The sequence below is a fragment of the Centruroides sculpturatus genome, unplaced genomic scaffold, assembly GCF_000671375.1.
Source record: "Centruroides sculpturatus isolate CEXI.00-Female unplaced genomic scaffold, Cexi_2.0 scaffold278, whole genome shotgun sequence".
NCBI classification, from domain to species: domain Eukaryota; kingdom Metazoa; phylum Arthropoda; class Arachnida; order Scorpiones; family Buthidae; genus Centruroides; species Centruroides sculpturatus.
The window spans coordinates 288,940-303,699 of NW_019384546.1; positions in this window are offsets into that span (position 1 = coordinate 288,940).

Below are 14,760 nucleotides of genomic sequence, written 5' to 3' on the forward strand. Positions count from 1 at the left end.
ATAGAAACTTTTTTATTAATTTATTCTATAAAGTGCATAATGCACATGTGTTTTTCTGTACTTTCTATGCAGATAGGCACTTAACGTGATGTTTATTTTAAACGCGGAAGTAAAGTGAAGGCAAGCGAAGGGGGGAGGTTCTCCTGAATTATAAAACCGCTCGCATTCGATGAATCACCGTCCATTATACGCGAGTGCCCACCGATAAATAATGTATCTTATAGAAAAAAACCAGCGTCGAGTTATTTGGCTATTCCGGCAACATTTGGTGGTGCCATCTATTGAAATAATTGAAGTAAAAACTTGACAGTTTTTGGTTTTTATCGTAAATATTCTCGCGGTGCAGCTAAGCTGCTGCCGCTGTTCTGAAAAAACCCTTTTATCATCAAAACTCTTTCATCTGTAAGGGCTTTATTAACGATAACAAAGGCACGCGGAATAATTTTCCGGCATTTCAATGCAATTCTTTTTAAAAAGTTTGTCTACATTGTATAAAATTTCATGAAAAATGCAATCTGGCGATGAAATTTTTATTTAGGAAATTTATTTCCCATTATCTACATCAGCGTTTCTGAAACTTTTTGCCCACGAGACCCAATATATTTGTATGTTATGATAAAGCTATTCAAATGCTTATAATATAAATTTAAAAAAAAAATCCTGATAAACTGAAGTTACTGTATTATATAAGGAAATAAAATCATGCATTATTCATTATTGCTACATGTGAAATGTAACATTAAGTACATTTTTGTTAAATTAATTAACAGCTGTTCGGGCAAATTTCGAATTGAAACAAATAACACTTCTATTTCAGGGTTTATTAATTCATTTGTCTTCTGTCTTAGAAGATATTTTAATACATATGTTAGAAGTACATCTGTGGTAGTGTGTTAGGTATGTTAGAACTGCATATTCACAAAAAATATAGTAAATCTTAAACTTCTGAAACAAGTGAATTTTATCAGCGAATTTTAGAGCGACAGCGTGCTGTAAAGAAATAAAAGAAAAACGCGTATTTATTTATTTAAATTACAATATAGATTCTTCTAAAAATTTTATTTTTACATTAATTCCTGTCAAACGTTCATTATGGGTTTTACGTGCCCTAAACAGTCGAAAAAATGAAATGATTTAAGCTAGAGATTTAATTTATTACAATGTTATATTCATAAAAAATATAGTAAATCTTATATAGTTCGGAGACAAGTAAATTTTATCAGGTAGTTTTAAGGCGAGAGCGTGCTGTAAAGAAATAAAAGAAAAACGCGTATTTATTTATTTAAATTACAATATAGATTCTTCTAAAAATTTTATTTTCACATCAATTCCTGTCAAACGTTTATTGTGGGTTCCACGTGCCCGAAACAAAGCTGTGGAGTGCTAAGGGATGGCGACCGACGTATCTCTTCCACCACATCTGATAAATTGGCGGTGTTTTTCAACCCGTTCAGATTCTATACCGGGTCACCGGGGGCGTGCTGTGACATTTGACGATAGGGAAGCTGTGTTTTTGTAACGAGCCGACTTCCAGGGGCAATCGATTAATTGTTTGTCGGTGATGGTCTAGGGTCCATTCGTACGCCAGTGGTGGCGGACGAGACAAAGATGACAAGTATCTAACAAAAACCGTTTATTTTAACATAAAATAAACTTACACTGTGTACAAAATAGTACGTTTTACGACAATCAGCCGTTCGGACGTCCCGGGCTCGATCAGGTTCTCCGATCGTCTATGGAAGACGGCCTCGGGGAAGTGGCGTCGACAAGTCGCTCGTTTCGCGAGAATGAAGGAAACACATCAAAGAGCATAGGAATATTCTGAAATAGCTGAAAGGGCGAGACAGGAACGACAAAGGAAGCAGAACAAACTACGTCGTTATCAAGTAGGGGACAGAGTATTACTAAAGGAAGTAGTAGTTTCAAGAGGAATAAAAAAGAAATTAGCTACTCGATGGTCAGGACCTTATCGAATTATTGCCATTTAAAGTCCTGTAAATTTTGAGATAGAAAATATAAAATCCAAACGAAAATTTAAGGTACATGCAAATCGAATAAAACCCCCAGTAGCTAGAGAGGAGGTCCAATTGCCTATAGATTCGTCAAACCTTAATCTACCAAAGGAGACTATATCAGCCACCTCCGAAGAAGAGACACATATAATTGCTGATCGATGGGATGAACTTGTCTTAAATGCATTCCTACTTCCTCACATATCCCCTGAACCAGAGGAAAGAGAAGAGAGAGAAGAGGAAGCAGAACTGACCGAAGACGAAGATGCCCCTGAGGAAGAACCTTCTCCTCCCTATGCTCTCCGAAGTCACGGACCGGTCGAAGAATTACCTTGGGTCATACCAGTTACTTATCGTGGTCGTAGCCAGATACCTCGCTTTGTATCACCCTCGACTAGCAGATCCTCCTCTCCCTAGAAGTAATAATCACACAACTTTTAATATAGTTAATAATCGAGGCGACTTGTCGAGGCGACAAGTCGCCTCGATCACGCTTTCCGAGTTGCCGGTTCCTCGTTTTTAAACGTAACGGAACTCCTACCCGGAGCACGAGAAAAGTCAGAATCGAGAATGCATTCGATCTTCCACCGATCATAGGACGACTTCCCTAAGCGATTTTTCTATAAATTAACTCTATTCGGCGATTTTTTTCCGCAAAGTCGTTAATTACTTTATCATAAAAGTCACTCGTTCTCGATTTATTCAACGTATTTAAAAGTTCTTTTTCTCTCCAAAGCAAGACTAGTGACGACGATCTTTCCTCGGAATCGAGTGTTCCTGGCCAATGTATGAATTCGCTCGGTGGTTGAAAAACTGCGCTCGACATACGCACTCGTAGATGGTATGGTAAAAATTAATGATATTAAATCATACAATATATCAAAAAGGATATCTGACTGCGCAAATATTTGATGAAAACCTAGTAATAAAAAGTGAAAATTAAAATCTATTAAATAATGGTATAATCCTCTCGCAGAAATTGTAGTATCAGAATCCCATTGTTCTGGACGTTCAAACCATATTCGACAACAAAAGTTTTAATTCTTGTTTACACTCCTTAACGCAGTTTACAATCCCGCTATTGTAATTCCATCTAATAGGTGTGGCCGAAGGAAAACGTTTTTTGACTTGTAGGTTTAAGGCCTGATATCTTTTAGAAGATTTAGAAAAAAAATGAAGAAAATCCTGTCATAGTTTGAAAAAATATTTTACATTCTTTTATATATCCAACAGATTGAGAGAAAACTAGGTTTAATCTGTGAGCGTAACGGTGTACGAAAATAGCACGTTTGGATATTTCTTTAATTTTGGTTCGGACACCATCGCGTTGTCCGGCCATTACTTCAGCACCGTAGTATGTTTGTGACACTAATTTTTTATTGCGTTGAAATTCGTCTAAGTAACTCTTAAATAACGAATTTGCTTCTCTGTTGTCACTCGCATCTGTAAAGCCCACAAATTTTTCTTCGGCCTTACCGTTTTCTTTCGCGTAACGAAATACAGTCGACATCCGAGCTCTGTGGCTAATGTCCGTTGTTTCATCCACAATTATAGCAACAATTTTTGCATTTTTATGCCTCCGCAAAGCCTTTACGTCTTCATAAATTTTATCAGGAAAATGTCGAACAAATTTTTTGGTCGACGTATTTATAATTAATTTAGGCATCGGTCTTTATCTTTTAATAATGTTTTGTTTTTCGTTATACGGTCTCCAGCCAAAACTATTATATAATAAATTTTCAATATCGCAATTACATTCTAAATTGCTAGCTATAATATAAGGGTTAAAATTAAAAATTAAATTATAAAAACTTACTCGTTAAAATAAAATGTGTGATGAATATACAATGATACATACCTGGTACAAAATATTCGATTGTATGAATTTAATTTTGTGAAGAAACGTACATAAAAATAGCTTAAGATATTCTTTACTTTTTAAATATTAAAACAATCCGCTTAGTTAAAAGTGCTTCCTATCAGTGACTCGTGGATGGAATCAGAGACGATCTTGGTAGGTGCATTCATGCCAAATCCCGAGGGTGCCGATACCGGTTAATGTCTCGTTTGTCTCATCACTAGTATATCTCAAAGGACGCGACAGGGTTGTTGTAAATTTTAAACGTTCATCATAGCTGTAAAAATCTAAATACGTTAAACTTAATAGATGTCCGTCTTTTGTTTTCTAACTAATTCGTTTTAGGACCGGGTGTTGTCCACGGAAATTTCCAAAATTTACAACTNCTAACTACAGTAATTCGTTTTAGGACCGGGTGTCGTCCACGGAATTTTCCAACATTTACGACTTTTCGGTCATTCTGGTCGAACTGGAAAAATTTCTGTCTTTATTACATCTAATATTACGAAGAAATCAGTCCACACTGTACTCGGTTAAGCTTTTGTTTAAGTAAAATTTCGGCTCTTTCGTGGGGGTTTTGTCTACGTCCCCGATTCCCTAATCGCTTAATTATATAACTACTTTTTAGTAGAAATAAGTAGAAATAAGTCGAAACCGGTTACTTTGTACTCGAATATTTGTAGTCTCGGGAAAAAGTGGAAAGACAAATCTTTATGACAAACGGATACATAAATCGTAAATTTAAGGAAAATAAGTTCTAGAGCTTTTTCTGTACCTGCTGCATCTCTCTCATTCATTAAAATATTGTGCGATTATTTTCATATAATTAAAATTAATATGTATTTCTTTTTAGAAAATACGAGGAAAGCGGCGATTCCACCGCTTCTAACGACGGCACGCCACTGATTTGAAATACGCAAATTAAACTTTCTTCACAAACTCACTTGTTTCTTTGTTGACTTTTCACCGCGTATTCACCCCAAATATAACGGAAGCTGTCGAGAGAAATTACGCAACATCTGCCAGCCATATTTCAGAAATAAAACTACAACCACAGTAACGTTCGAATGCTGGATATAAACTGAGTGTGGCATTAGATGGCCAGCGAGATACTGAACTTATTTAGCTTGTCGAAACGTGATCTAATCAAACAGCGGGTTGTTTATATTTATTCCTAGTATCCCGGATAACATATCGAAACACGCTCAACTTCGCCAATAATATTACTCGCTATCAACTTTTAATCCGTTTCTATACGATGGCGCGACCTTCCTCCTAACGCTAAAACTACTTAACCCACCTGCCCCTACCACTACTCTCTTCAACCATTAACATTTTTAATTATTTATTACCGAGTCCGGCTATAAAAGATTCACATTGGGCAAAAGCTGCGACCCGAAGACCCGCAAAAGCGCACTGTTTGTTTTACAGATTTTGGCGAAAATGGCTATTGATGAGTGTTGCTTTAGAAAATTCTTTGATCAGACGATTCGCACTTTTCCTTAGATGAAGCGGTGAATAATCACAGTTATTGAATATGGGGGTTCCTCATAGCCAAATATTGTGTGCCAACATAGCCCAATATTGTGTGCTACCTTTTGATTACGTGACCGCATAGTGTAAATTGACTGCCGATTTTATTCTCGAGCGTTTTTCGTTGAAAATGTCAATCCCGAAGGCTCTAAAATACGCTCTGTCTCGAGTGCGCCTTACTGTGCGAACTTCTTCAACAACTAGTCATTCCTGCTTAACAGTAACAGAAATATTTACATACCATCTTCTTCGTGGAAGATGGAGCAGTTCCGGAAATTAGACGACGAGTCGAGGAACTGCTTCGTGCTAACTCCTCGAAGGATTGCGTTTATCATTGGTTTAAGGAAACGAAACCCTTCTTCGCGGACCGCGTGTGGTAGGTTTCTCAACTTTGAGATTCGTGTTTACAAGCAAACAACTTCGACATATTAATTAAAAGCGGTTTCGGACGACGATCCTTATCAAGTTTCTCTCATCCCTCACAGTCGTTGCTCGTTTAGGTCCACATTTCTGGTGTTTCTTAGTTAAAACTTAAACACGGTTTCGGTGTTTAAGTACTGTAAAGAGCGTCGGCTGCTAGCACTTTACATAATTCTCAATTTTTTTTTGTGTTGTTCCCGCTTTGCGCAAGTATCTTTAGTTTTGCGACAGATGTCGAGCTTACACTCTGTAATGCAAATTTATATGTTTTACGATTTAAAGTTTAAAAGTTGTTTATCCTTCATAAGACGGAACGAAACGATAATTTAATTTTCGTGTATTTTTTAGAATACAATTACGTGATTTTGTATTAATTAAAGCGAATCGTTGTAATTAGGAATATATTATAAACAAGCCAAGATAAAAATAAAACATGAAAATGTATAAGATATAATGTTCAATAAGTTTCATAGGATTAAATCCTATTCAAAATGTTAGTAACGTCGCGTAATAGTAAAATTTTATCTGTAAAATATTTAGTTTAATGTTAAACTGCGTTCTAACGTAATAATATAAATAAATACTGTCACATTTGTCAGTATTGAAATAAAACGTTTCAAATAATATATACCCCAATTTATTTGATACAAATGAAACCTGTGCAAAAGGAAAACACGATAGATAAATTTTTCGTAGTGACATTAAGTATTGTACGAATGTTCCGAATTATAAATTAACGGAGGAACTTGCTGAATCTCTTCATAAAGAAAATTATACATTATAATTTTCTTTTTTCAAATTGTAATTATCTTGTGTAAAAAGTAAAAATATGAAAACGGCATCTATTGTTTCTTATTCTATTTTAAACAATTTTTTAATTAAAACATATCTCCATCAAAAATGCAAATTACTCAAAGCAGAAGACTCTGAAAAAACAGATTTAACACCATTCATTTTATTATCGCTTATAAACGGTTAAATTTTGTGTTTTGCAATTATAACTCAACAAATAATCACATAAATGAAAACAATTATTTTAAATATAAAATACGTAATAACAGAAAACAATCGATGTTGTCTTTCATCTTAAACGATATTCAATACATTACTGTTCGGTACATTAATTTCGACCCTTTTTGCCAATGCATTTCTATTTACAACGGAAAATTCTGTTGACATTTGTCCTTGTAAATACGGTATTACAGACTTTTACGATCAACATTTTATATAGTCTTTTGATAAATTATAATTCACGACGTTTTATGTTAAAATTAAATTATTTCAGTCTATTTCAGATTTTCATCACAGATTATTAAATCGTACAATCGTTACGTGTCTTTACCGTCGAGTATTATTCATCCGTCAATTTACGTGCATATATTAATGTGTAGTTTTATGAGTTTCTCGCTCAATTTTCGGACGCTGATCTTAAAATTAATTTATTACTCTTCGCGGCGCGAAATTTCCTAATTTACTACAACACGCGAATCTTTGTTAAATGACAATTGACCACAAGAGTAAAATTAAATATCGAACAATTAAAGCAAATTACTTGTGACTTCTAATAAATTTTAGTCACTGCGACGTGTAAAATTAACGAATAATCGTCATTTACGGTTGTCTTTCAAAATGAGAATCTTCCTTCGAGTTATTAAGTTTTACGTTTCAAAGCTTTCTTTATATTTAAAAAACCAGAAAATATCGAATAAAGAGAACTTCCCATCTGAAATGTTTCAATGAGGAATTCAATTAAGGCATCAATATTGAAATCACGAGAACATTACTTTATTTTCTTAGAAATTATTACCTTTATTGGAAACTTCTTTGTAATCTTAAAGTAATTTCTGCATGACAGGCAAAGGGATTCTTTACCGAATCTTTTCGTAAAATTCAAAATCTAAAATGTTATTAATTTCTATTATTATATTATAATTACACGTAAACGTAATAAACTATTTATTACATAAAAATATGTTTTAAATATAGCAAACCTTTAATTTCTGTTCCAATCCGAGATGGCAGTCAGCAAATCTTCGGAAATCTTGAAAAGACGTTTGCATTTGAAATAAGAAATATAAGGAATTTTAAAAAATCTGCAAATGTTGTAAATACTGAAATTTTCGACAAAAACACATTACAGCAGATGTAAAGGCAGACAACAGAAATCCGATTAAAATACAGACAAAAGTAACAATAGCACAAAGCAAAGAAAAGACAACTTTGAACGCAAATTTCAGTTCAGAAAAATTGAAAATGAAGTAAATTAGACTCGTTTCCATTAACAAAATACCGTACAATATTGTGAATACGTAATTGAACGGTCCGTTGAGTTGATTGGTAAAATTCCAAAGGACATCGTGTTGTGTTATAATTTCATTCAGTTGAGATTTCAAATTTGGAATGTTCTTTCTCAGCAGATACAAATTTTCTGAGAGTTTTTCGAATGTCTTCATTATACTAAAGTGAAACAGAACGAGAAACGTAACGATTTGTACTAAAGCACCAACGACTAAAGTGCCGCAGATACCGATTTCAATTGAGCAGATAAATGGTTCGTATTTAAAAGTCTTTCCTTTTTCTAAAGCAGGATAAACTAAAAAAGCGGTTATACATTTAAAAAATATCGTAAAAGTAACAGTTATAATTAATGCGAAAAGTTGTAAAAAATTCACATCTGATGTTGAGGAAAACAATATGTCTTTCTTACTGTCATACTGAATCCTAAAATTGTATTTTAGGATTCAGTATGACTCTTTTGACAATACTGAATATTGCAGCCACGGCCAAGTTAATACTCGCAGATGTTACTCTGACGAATATGTCATATTCGAATATCGAAAACCAGGAAAAGCAAGGAGTTACGTCCGATACGTAAGGAATTTTCATACATAGAACAAGAAAGGAATGCATCCAATAAAAGCATTCAATAAACGAGATGTAAAATTTGAAAGGCGTGCGGAAGCGACTGTCAGTGTTTAAGATACGTGAGCAAAGAGTAAAAAATTCCCAGCCGTAGACCATTGAAATTGAAGTAAATGAAGGGAGAAAACACCGCAGAGATATTTCGTCCTTCTGATTATCAACTGCGGGACTTTCGCTGGAGATGATTCTTATCATATTTTTGAAGTAAGTGAATTAAGCGATATAAGTGATATTAATATAGTAATATGTATTGATTAGTTATGTGAGGATCCGAATTCGGATGTGTTTATATCATCTCATCATAATATCACATCGTAGTCCTACTTTCATTCCACGGTGTCATAAGATCACAGTACAGCTATACTTTTGTTCAATAACTGTCAACTTTTACACCTTGGAGCTAAACATCTGCTAAGTTCTCAGGCGTAATAACGACGCTTTCTCATCACCTTTCGACCNTCGACTGTATTTTAATTTCATTTATATTTTTTTAGAGTTATTCATTTATATTCTGCATTGTAGTTAAAACAAAAACTTTAAATTAGAGCTTACATTTTTGACTAACTTCAGCACCCATCTTTAAGTTTAAATTAACTAATTTGAAAGCAGTTAAGTTAAATTTTAGAAAATCTTACATGCTGAACCAAAGAAATTTTGAATCATGTGTTATTCAAAATTAACACTTAACTAAGTCATCATGCAGAAAATGCATAAAATTGTAAATAACAAATGCACATTTTATAATTATAAAAAGACTAATATTAATACAGAATGTATATATGGATGTGTATACATCCTGATAAACAAAACTGAACACACAGTATATAATAAACATTATTACTATTATTATTATTATTGAATCATATAAATTGGCAATTATTGTTTTCAACTACTAGATCAGTGCAGTGAAGCTGACCCATAATCAATTCAAAAAAAAACTTAAAAAAAAGCAAATCTTAGTTTAAATAAAAAACTTTTTTTCGTAAGTTTTTCTCCATTATAACTAATAATCTTTTTTTAATTAAATTAATACTTTGGACAAAAATTAACAAACTATTTCATTTCTTCTTGACACAGGCTCTACTAGCCTTTTTCAGTAGTTGATTTTCTCCCATTCATCTTGAATTCTACTCCATAGATCATTAAATGAGCCGTTCACTTGCCAAATCAATTAACTTCACAAAACAAAAAGTATAAAAATTGACAAAATAAATTATTTTTAAAAATTGCTTTTAAACTTTAAATTTAAATAAATATTGTAGAATGTATTGTTATATATCATTACATTAAACTATGCTTTAATACAGCATTTCTCAAAGTGGGCGATAACGCCCCCTTGTGGGCGCTGGAGGCTTTCAGGGGGGCAATAGAAGGCTCAAAGAGAATTGGGGGCGTTAAGAAAATACAGTAGAGCGTCGTTTATCTGAAAGCTGATTATCCGAAACGTCTGTTATCCGAAAGCATTCCAGTCGGCAAATTTAAATTTTCGCTGGTGCTGTGGCGCTGCAATCTTCGGCTATTTCTTGGGTTACTCAAATATTTTACGTTTTTGATACTAAATTAACATCTGAAGTATAATTTTTTATTGTTTTTATATTTTTCAATATATTTNTGTCGACCCTTCAGTCCCGTGGTGCCAAAGCATAGGGAGGCCCTTCGGCATTGTCACATTTTCATTAGAAAGCATAAGTTTCAATTTTTTAATTTATATGAATTTGCCTCAATTAATTGCTGTTCACATGATAAGTTTTCCCCCTATCTCTTTTTTTAGTATATTTGCTGGCACAGATACAGTCGAAACCTTTTTCCTAATATGGATGTAACTGGTATTAGACTACTTGTCATGAGACATTAGGAGAAAGTAATTTTGGCTGTCCTCATTTAGATGTCAGAACAGCATTTTTTCCTTCTCATTTACACAGTACTACCATCAAAGAGACATTTTTAAACAAGTTTTACATAATGAAGCAGAGAAGAGTCTCAAAATAAAGGTCAACTCCACCATGTAACTTTGTTGCATTCCTAGATATATGAAAAAAACAAATTATGAAGAGACCTTTTTTTTTTAATTTTTGAGAATCACTGCTTTAATATAACAATATATGTATTTAGTTATGAAATAAAATGTAAAAATAATGGCAATTATATTAAGGATTTACAAATGGAGTTAATCAATTTGGCCTGTGAACGACTCAAATGTTGATAATGATTAATTCATATGTAAACAATTTTTTAAATGAGCTCAAATTTGCTATGGAACTGAGACCTGAGCTCCAAACTAGTCAATCAAGGAAACAGAAAGGCTGGAATTTAAGCCAATTTTACAGCATCATTTTTGCAATATATTTCAGATTCCACTTTGCTGAAATATAATATCATTTTGAAGAATGAGCATATTTTCAATTATTTTTTTTTCATTGCTCTTCTAGAATAGTTTTATAAATGTACTGGGTCATATTTCCTATAAATTTATGCAGTGAAGCTGGCCCATAAGCAGTCATTGCAGCCTAAATTCAAGATTGATCTTTCCTACTATTTTTTTTAGTCATTTTAGCATTTTTCTGTCGCAAAAACCTTTTTTTCAACTTTCAGCACCACAACCATCTGACAAATATGTATTTAGTTTAGTTTTATCAAACTACACATTTTTCCATTGATTAAATGTCCAATTTTTATATTTTCTTAAAAAGGTTAAATAAAATTTTTATATTTTTGTGAGAGCCGAATTTAACAAAAAAAATTTGTTATTAGGAAAACATTGAAGAAAAAATTTATTATTATAAAATTCTTGTTGTTTAAACCAAGATAATTGTTACTTCGAAAAATTACTGCTTAATCCAATGATTACACTGTTTCCCAAGGACTTAGTTCCTTGTTGGGAGTGACACATCAAATGTGTCACTTTGACTCAATGGGTGAAACTCGTTGATTGGGCCCTAAATACTAAACTTTGAGTGAAGTAATAGGAAAAACCCAGGATCCCGAATAAAAAGGAGGAAACGATGACACTCAAGGCTTTTTCATCATCGGCCGTGAATCTTCTTGTTTGTTTGTGTGTGTGTGTGTGTGTGTGTGTGTGTGTGTGTGCATCCCACCACCACCGTTCCTTAACCCAAATCTGGATTAGCACCTGAACTCCACCTGGATTAACATCGAAACTTGACCTGGATCTACATCTCAACCACCTGAATTTAACCCAAACCAGCTCCTGCAATCTAATCTCAACGAAGATTTCTATCAAAGACCTATTTGGACTACAGGTATTTGTCGTCGTGCGAATGTTTTGTAAACTCTCTCTCTTGAGCTGCTAAGATTCCGTTGAACTCCTTATTAATAAATATCTGATAACCCTATATATAGCCTTCCTGAATAAATGTATTTGATAAATGAATAACCCTATGGTGAGCACTTCCTCCGGAATCCTCCTTCTGTCCCCATTCCGAATCTAAGCTACATAATGTGAGACCCGAAAGGCCCTGGGTCTAATTTATGAATTTTATTAATAATGGTAAAATATTGACACAAAATATTACTTCATTTTTGTGAAAAACTAGTGTTTTTGACGTGGGAAAAACCAGATAACAGATGCTACTTCCTTTCACAGAAGAGAACATCCTCTGACTTTCCCTTATCTGGTTAAAAATCTCGCTCAGATGGGAAATGGTTACCCCTCATTCATCCCCCTTTCGTCCGTTCTCACGAAAGAGTTACTGGCCGATGATTGGTCGAAATTCAGGAGATATAAGGGAATTTAGTCCGAATTCGGGGAGTTCTTCGACAGATCCGTAGCGTCAAAACTCCACGCAGTTCTCCTCCTGATGGCCAACGCCCTTAACGGAGTCCCATAGACTAAGTCCCGAGTCTACACGTAGAAGTGATACTTTTATATTTTGTGCACGTGTTGATCTCCCGTACGAAAGTAATATGAACTCTATCTACAAGGTGTCTCCTACCTACAGAAAAGAAGACGACGTCAACTGAATCAGGTTGTATGTTTTTATGACGACTTTTGTGAGCTCTCTCTCTCGATCGCGCACTGGCATAGAATAAGTCTTAGCCTATAGTTTGTCGCTTAATTGTCGTTCATCGATTTTTGTATCCGTTTTGTTTTTGGATTATTAAATTTACTCTTGTTTATTTTACTAAAATGTCTCTTCCATTTATTCCGAATCCGATCGCAAACGTGTGTTAATCCGCGTATAATAAGATTGATTAACTGGTGTCAAGGAATCCTGACGAGCATCTGAACTTCGCCGTTCAGATCAATTTTGATAACGCTCTCCTATTAAAGTTAGAGAACTGGTCTTACCGACTAGTGCCCGTAAGAGGCGTAGAGTAAGACATACGTCCTGGCTGATCTCACAATATGCATGAGAATAAAATGGTTTCTGTGTCTGTCCACAAAGACACAGTGGTGTCAGTCCTAATGAATTAGTCATTGCAGTCTTCGCCAACTCACTGTCGACCCTTCAGTCCCGTGGTGCCAAAGCATAGGGAGGCCCTTCGGCATTGTCACATTTTCATTAGAAAGCATAAGTTTCAATTTTTTAATTTATATGAATTTGCCTCAATTAATTGCTGTTCACATGATAAGTTTTCCCCCTATCTCTTTTTTTAGTATATTTGCTGGCACAGATACAGTCGAAACCTTTTTCCTAATATGGATGTAACTGGTATTAGACTACTTGTCATGAGACATTAGGAGAAAGTAATTTTGGCTGTCCTCATTTAGATGTCAGAACAGCATTTTTTCCTTCTCATTTACACAGTACTACCATCAAAGAGACATTTTTAAACAAGTTTTACATAATGAAGCAGAGAAGAGTCTCAAAATAAAGGTCAACTCCACCATGTAACTTTGTTGCATTCCTAGATATATGAAAAAAACAAATTATGAAGAGACCTTTTTTTTTTAATTGTTTCTTTTATTCTTGTAAATGTTAATTATATATTTATTATCCTGGATATTTTATCAATTATTCTTGTCATTTCTGTACAGTTGGTTAACAGTTGGTTCTATTCAAAAGCAATCTTGAAATGACCACATTTGGTAATTCTTTTATACATAGCAGCAAAAGTATTATTTACAATCATTATTATAAATTTGTTACATTGAGCTGATCTAAAGTGGCTATACAGTTTACCAAGTTCTATACATTTATATTCAGAAATAAACCCCTCTTGACAGATCAAAAAGGAAGTCATGGACTGCAGTGATACAGTAATCTTCATTTTTTCCCAATTCATTAAAAGTGTTTATTATACTCGAGCAATGCATATGAGCATTTCTTATAAAGGCTCTAAGAGACAAGAGCTTATATGACACTGGATCTTCAAAAACAAATGGAATGTATAAACCAAAACCATTGATGACCACTTAACACAAATAAAGCAAAATATCAATCATTTATGTAGTAAGTAACATCAAAGTTTAATCCTTCCCAGATGTATGAGAAAACTGTCTGACAATTGATTTCCAGTGTGTGTCTGTCTATTTTCAAAAATGTTTATTATTTGATAAAATTGCCAGATACTTATAAAAATTCACAAATATATAATATAAAAAACTATTCAATAAAAAAATCCTCCTTTTAGGAAAACTTTTTATTGGTTTATTTGTCCTGTCAATTTTATCAAAGGTATACAGTGGAGCCTCGAAAACTTGGCACTCGATAACCCGGCACTCCAGATAACTCGGCCACACCCTGGCAGGGCAAAAATATCCTTAGATAATTAATTTTTATCATAGACAGCTTTATGCCTCATAAAGTATTTTTCTGAGGTCTGTCTTATCTGGTAAATTACTGTACACAGTGTATTCATTAATTTTCATTTTCATGTAGTAAAGGCTCTATGTCTTCATAAAGTATGTACTTTTCCTTTGTTTAAGGGTATTTGGGCAGGTTATTCTCTGTTGTATTCTCAAGCAAACAACACATACAAGTACAGTNTCTTAATATCTTAATACTATTATATACTAAAGCGAGCGATGTATCTAATAGCAGCCCTAATGTA